The sequence below is a fragment of the Pteronotus mesoamericanus genome, unplaced genomic scaffold (genome assembly GCF_021234165.1).
Source record: "Pteronotus mesoamericanus isolate MK-2021 breed Mesoamerican mustached bat unplaced genomic scaffold, CSHL_Meso_final contig_181, whole genome shotgun sequence".
NCBI lineage: Eukaryota > Metazoa > Chordata > Mammalia > Chiroptera > Mormoopidae > Pteronotus > Pteronotus mesoamericanus.
The window spans coordinates 1448201-1455444 of NW_026555077.1; positions in this window are offsets into that span (position 1 = coordinate 1448201).

Below are 7244 nucleotides of genomic sequence, written 5' to 3' on the forward strand. Positions count from 1 at the left end.
TGGAAAAATATATATTCTATGCAGATGCAAACCAAAACCAAGAAAGAATATCAGTATTTAAAATAAACGTAAAGCCAAAAATAATATGAGACTAAGAAAGTTACTATATAATGAAAAAGGGGTCAATTCATCAAGAATTTATAATGATTGTAAACATATACTCACCTTACTCAGAGCACCTATTATGTTAAGAAAATACTAAGATGCATGAAGAATAGATAGGAAGGGAAATTAATAGCTTACATTTAATAATGGGTAGATCATTCAGAAAATCAACAAAAAGTCATTGTACATGTACCATATTTTAGACTAACTGGACTTAAGCACATATAGAATAGCCCATTCAAAGCAGCAGAATACACATTCATCTCAGGCAGGCACAGAGCATAACCCAGATAGGTTATATAATAGGCCACAAAAGAAGTCTTAGAAAACTTAAGATTGCAATCAGGACAAATATCTTTTCTGACAACAGGGGCATGTGAGTCAAAAGGATAAGACAAGACAAAAAATTTACAAATATGTAAAAATTAACAGCACCCTTGAACAACAAATGAGATGAAAAGGAAATTGAAAGAAAATTCAAAAAACATCTTGAACCAAGGGAAAACAAAAGGAAAACATACCATGTAATGAGGATGCTGCTAAAACAGTTCTAAGAGTAAAGTTCATAACAGAAAATGCTTGTATTAAGAATAAAGATAGATCTGAAACAAATATCCTAACTCTGTCCTTAAGTAACTAGAAAAAGAAATTAAGCCTAAGGTTAAATATAGAAAATAGCAAGATCATATCAGAAATAAATAAGAATCCAGAAAATTAATAGATTAATGAAACTGAGCTCTTTTTTGAAAAGAAAAACAAAACAAACTTTTATTTTATTTTTTTATTCTTGTTGTTACACTTGTCCAGCCATTTTCGCCATTGCTCTCCCCTTCCCCATGCCCCCACCCCGACAGTCAATCATCCCCGTTGTCTGTGCCCATGAGTCCTCCATTCGGGTTCTTAGCTTGCCCCTTCCCCTTCTTTCCCTTGGTACTCCCTCTGACCTCCCCTCTGGTCACTGTCAGTTTGTTCTTTATTTCCATATCTCTAGTTCTATTTTGCTCATTTGTTTTTTTTGTCGTTGTTGTTGCTGATTAGGTTCCACTTATAGGTGAGATCATGTGGTATTTGTCTTTCACTGCTTGGTTTATTGCACTTAGCATAATACTCTCTGAATCCATCCATGCTGTCACGAAGGGTAGAAGTTCCTTCTTTAGTTCTGCTGCATAGTATTCCATTGTGTAACTGTACCACAGTTTTTTGATCTAGTCATTTACTGATGAGCACTTCGGCTGTTTCCAGCACTTAGCTATCGAAATAGTGCTGCTATGGACATTGGGGTGCGTAAGTTCTTTTGAATTGGTGATTCAGGATTCTTAGGGAATATTCCCAGAGGTGGGATCACTGCATCAAAAGGCAGTTCCATCTTTAGGTTTTTTGAGGAAATTCCATACTGTGTTCCACAGTTGCTGCACCAGTCTGTGTTCCCACCAACAGTGCACTAGGGTTCCCCTTTCTCCACAATCTCACCAGCACTTGTTGTTTGTTGATTTATTAATGGTGGCCATTCTGACCAGTGTGAAGTGGTATCTCACTGTGGTTTTAATTTGCATCTCTCTGATGGCTAGTGATGCTGAGCATTCTTTCTTATGTCTCCGGGACCTCTGTATGTCCTCATTGGAGAAGTACCTGTTCAGATCATTTTGCCATTTTTTAATTGGATTGTTTGTCTTTCTGGTGTGGAGTTGTGTGAGTTCTTTATAGATTTTGGACATCAAACCTTTGTCCAAGGTACTATTGGCAAGTATGTTTTCCCTTATGGTTGTTTTCCTTCCTCTTAAAAATGTTTCCCCTAAAAATGTTTTCTTTAGCTGTGCAGAAGCTTTAACTAATATTATATTGCTTCACACATAGTATAAGAATATTAAAATTTTAGTTTTTTATTCTCATCCATATTTTATGCTATTGTGATCAATTTTATTTTTTCTTTATTGTGAACCCCCCCAAAATCAGTTTTTAATTTGTCAAGTAGTGCTTACAGAGATTTAAGTCATGAGAAAAAAATTTTTTTAATCCATATTTTTATTATTCTGGAGTAATCTTTATCTTTTAATCTGTAACCAGATTTCTATCTAGTGTTTTTTTTCTTCTTCTCCAGTGACTTATTTTGTCATTTCTTAAACTTCATCTATTCTCATGATGAAGTATTCATGCTTGGCATAATTGTATTTTTTCTCTGTATTGTATTTTATTCAATTGAATTTTTTAAATTATCCCACAGAAAAATTGGTATTTGTGTTCATTGGTATGTAACCATACTAGTTTTAACACATGCATAGATTTGTGTAAAAACCACCACAATCAGGATGCAAAGCAGTTCCATCAATTCATAGTCATCATTTTTGAATGGCACTTTTTTTCTGTGTTTAGAATTTTAAGCTGAGGAGTTTTGTTTATTTATTTTGTCTGTGTTTTGTTCTTTCAACATTTTCTAAAGATCTAGGTGCTTCATTTCCAATTATTATAGGTCAAATTTTTAAATTTTCTGTTCCATGCATGAAAGCAAATCAATTGGGAGTGGCAGAAATTTATACAATTTAGAAGAAAAACTTTTATTTACTGAAGGATAATACAAAATTATGATCATTAAAATAGATACAGAGTTTATACATAATGTAAATATATGTAAATACAGAGAACTGTGCATTTAAAAGTTAAAGAATAAATATTTTTATTTATAATTTATTTCTATAAAAATTACAACATAAGGACAAAACAAAACAAAATCTAAATAAGAGAAGAGAACTGAAGTTTGAGCTTTATTAACTTCTTCACAGAAAGTTCAAGTCTTTCTGTACACATTGTCAAGTTATTATTTCTTTAACTATAATAAGCAGTCATTTAAGTTTACTTCAGGTAATTCTAATGTGTGAAATGCATGTACTTCCCCCTCTGTGATGTTCATTGCCAAAACAACTTTCCTTCCCCTCCCCTTGAAATGAATTAAAGGCATCTTTTTCTTGAGTGTGTCCCACTTTGAAATCCCGTGTAATTGAGGGGATGGTCACCTGTTAGATCTCCTAACCTAAAAGCTATTGGGCTTTGAATGCTATCTTTTTTCTGGAGAGGTCTTCAAAAACAAATGCCAAGTTTTCCCAAATTCAAACGTCCTCTCAGGGTAAAAAAAAAAATTTTTGCTTTTAATGCTCAGCAACCCTTTGGTTTTCTGCATTCCATCAGACATTTTTCCCAATAGTACATTGTAAAGCTCTTAGGAGATAATTTTTTAATCCACATAAAATTTGTTCTGAAAAACCCATTCTATCCTATTTCTTACAGTACATGAATTTTCATTTTAAAACAATACATTTAAACTAACATTTTTTAATAAGCTTCCAAAATTAAAAAGAAAAAAAAACTCATCAGTAATTTTGTTTTTGTATTCCTGAAATATGGTATTATTATTTTGGCATTTTTTCTCCTCCCAGTCTTTTTTGTACTCCCTAAAATTTTTTTATACAGTTATGTTCTATAAATACTTTCCAAATTAATATTGTATTAAGGAATATTGTTCATGCTACCTCCTTTTTATAAACATCATTTTAGATGGCCACTGTGTGCAGAAAGCATGCCCTTTGCCTCTCCCCTGCTGTTGAACACAGCTACCTACACATATTAGCCATTCAGTAATGTTACCTTGAATGAGGGTACAGGCAATTTTAGTAGAAATGCTTTCTTGTATAGTCAGTTCTTTCCACCACACCACCTAATATAATAATGTATAGTTCAAAAGTTGACATTCAATGAACAGTTGCAGAATTAAATGCTGTAAGAATTTTACTCATGTTGCCACATGAACTCAATAAAGAAGAGGATGTTGTATGTAGACATTTGTCTGTCTTAGGCCCTGGTCTCTGTTGAGTTGTTTGGGGGATTAATAATAAATTCCAAGAAAAATGAATGCATTACCTTACATTTTATTCCAGGTAAAAGATATTCATCCACTTGCCTACCTGCTTTAAACTGTGCCCTCCTATAATCAGTTCTCAGTACAGCAGCCAGAATTATCTGTTTAAAAGTTCAGATAGATCATGTCACTCTACTCCTTATACCTTCCAATAACTTTCCATCTCAGAGTAAAAGCAAAATTCCTTAAAGTGGTTTACAAGTCATTACATAATCTAGTCGTTGCCTGTCTGACCTCTTTTTCTTTCATTGTTTGTTTCTTGCCTTTGTTCACCCACACTGGGCTCCCCACTGTTCCTTAAGCACACCAAGCATGTCTCTCTCTCTGGGATCTTGCATTTGCTATTCCCTTTGCCAGAAAACATCCTGTTCTTTCCCTTAAATTCTTTATTTCTCTTTTTCAAATATCACCTTATCTGAGAGGCTTTCTTACTCTTCAAACTGGTGCTCCTTGACCACTTTGCTAATTAATTTATTCATGCGCGTTCTGTCCAGAAAAAGGCCAACCTTTGTTAATATAACAAGAATGGTTTATATGAGATCGATGTAACCTACCAGGCAAGGAGAGTGGATTGGAATGCATATCTGTGAACAATGACAACTTCACTGTATTAGTCAATGGGGGTGGTGTATGCCGTTGGGTGAGTACATGTACTGTGTTGTTGTTGTATTTGAAATGACTGAGAAAGTAGAGCAACAAATCTGCATCAAATTTTGCATTAAGCTTCAGTGTTCCTCCATGGAAAATATTCAGGTGATTCAGAAGGCTTTCAGTAATGATGTGATGAGTGCAGTGCAAATAAAAGTGTGGCACAAATGCTTCAAAGATGATAGAGAAGCCATTGAAAGTGATCAATGTTCTGGAAGGCCTGCAACAAGCAGAACACATGAAAATGTTGGATCAACAAAGATCTGTGTGAGGTCACAAAGTGCCTACTTTGCAGGAGATTAAGGTGTTGTTTACCTGTGTACAATATTTCTGGTATCTTGTATCTTCGTCAATAAATGCCCCTATTTTTCAGAGTACATGGCTGATATTTTCTGGACAGACCTAATATATATGTCAAGAAGTCTGTGTTCCATAGGAGGATCTTTCTTTTTTCCCCCTAAGCCCAACTCTTTTCCTTTATATCATGCTGAGATATGAATTGAATGCAAATAACTTAATAATTTTTTGATAATTTTACAATCTAATTTAATGTTAGCTTCTGGGCTGTAGTTTGTCAGTGACATAAAGGTTAAATCCTATGGCTAATGATCTTGAAATTCACACAGTACATTGCAGTATAAGAAAATAAAATCTTTGAAATTCAAAGGGAAAGAACTTCTTTGTGAATTATTTTTAGTAACATTGGTATAGAAACTTTTTGCAGACATGAAGCAGTTGTACTTGGGTTTTTTAGGCCTCAAAACTCAACAGCTGTTCTTCTAACAGTACAGCAAGCTTTGTATTCTGAGATGCATGTCATGGGCTTTCTTTGTAGGGAGTTCTTTCCCTTCATAAACTTTCCTTTTGAATGCATTAGTCAATCTGTATGATGCTGAAATTAGTGGGCAATATCTCAGAAATGAAATCTCTATATAACTAAATCTCTAAAAGAAATCATACAATATTTATAAGTGCTTAGTGGAGTATCATTGTTCTCTCTGTATCTCCTATATTCTAGGTGGATGTTTTTTCTAAAACAAGAGAATTAATAAGCCTTAGCTTAGGGTTAGATTAAGTTTCTAAGCCCTATATTCTTGCAGTAGTTAACTGTTAACTTCAAAATGGTTATAAAGTTTTAAAAACAAATTTGTGTTTCCCTTCACATGATGGTATGTCTTGGCCATATATAGGACAAGGGCATTGAAAATTTTGGTAGTACAACTAGGTTTTTGGTAATCTTGTTGCAGAGAGATTGAATATATATAAGATCTCAAATGGAACTTGACTTAATTAAATACAAAAATATTATTTTTATAAAACGTGCCATATATTATTAAGATGATTTTAATATCATGTGGATGGAACAGAGAAAAATTGACAGATCCATACAGAAATCAAACCAAATTCTTGTCCCATTTACACTCATAGTCTTATCAGTAAGGACCAAAAACATTGGACAATAAGGGTCTTGATTAATATTAGAAAGATGCTCTCAAGTCCATCAGCAAGGCTAACTGCTTCCAAACTAATTACTGCAAAATTATTGACACACATCGATTAGCACATAAAGTTATCAACAACCTATGAAAATATTCAAAGTTCAGGGTAAATAGCAGAGTGTTTAGTTCATCTGCCTAAATAAAAATTTTAAAAGTGTTAAATCTGAAGTATAAATTTTTCTGTTTTGACTTACATTAGTAAGACAACATGACCCAAATTGTGTATGTATCTTTGCACTTAATTTGACTTCTTTTGATTTAGATTAGCTTCTTGACTGATTCTCTGCCCTCTGAGAGAAGAGCTCAGCCCTTGACAAGCAGAATGAGGAATTCAATTATTGCTATGGTAAATCCATCTTCAATTTGACATTTACCCTCAACTGGATATTTTCATTGAGTTAGAGACTCCATTAACCATTCCTTTCCTTTTTCTCATTATTCATGTCTCCAGACTTATTTCTTACTCTTCACAATAAGTTATTTTATTTAAACAAGCTTAAACAGCCTGTACAGAAGTTTCCTCTAGAAAATTAACTGGTCTGAGTCTATCTTTGTGTAGATAACAAACATAATATTTAGCTTTTAATAAGTTTAAAGGCTAAGTAAAATAATATAGGAAAATTTCCTAATAAAATTAAAAATATATAACAAAAGGTTAAATGTATTCTCAGTGGACAGGTGGTAATATATGAATATTTATAAAACTCTAATAATTAGAAGACAAAATTATTATATGATTTACAAAATAGATAGTTTTGGTGATCCTGGGTGGAAGAACTAATTAGTGGTAAAATATCAAAGGTTAGAGAAATGAACCATGGATAAAAAATTTATTTACAGAAGCAACCAAAAAAATCATAGGGTGAAAATAACTTGCCCAATGTTACATGTCACTCATTAACACATCCTTCGTTCATCTGTGCATCCATCTAACCATCAAGCAGTTATTAAACACAAATAATACAGTGGTGAGCAAATTAAGTTCCATGTTTTTATGGCATTTACAGAATCTAAAAAAAATAGCACTGTCTTTCAAAACACAACTATCTAATATTAAAGAAACAACTGATGTCCTGCAATGCAGT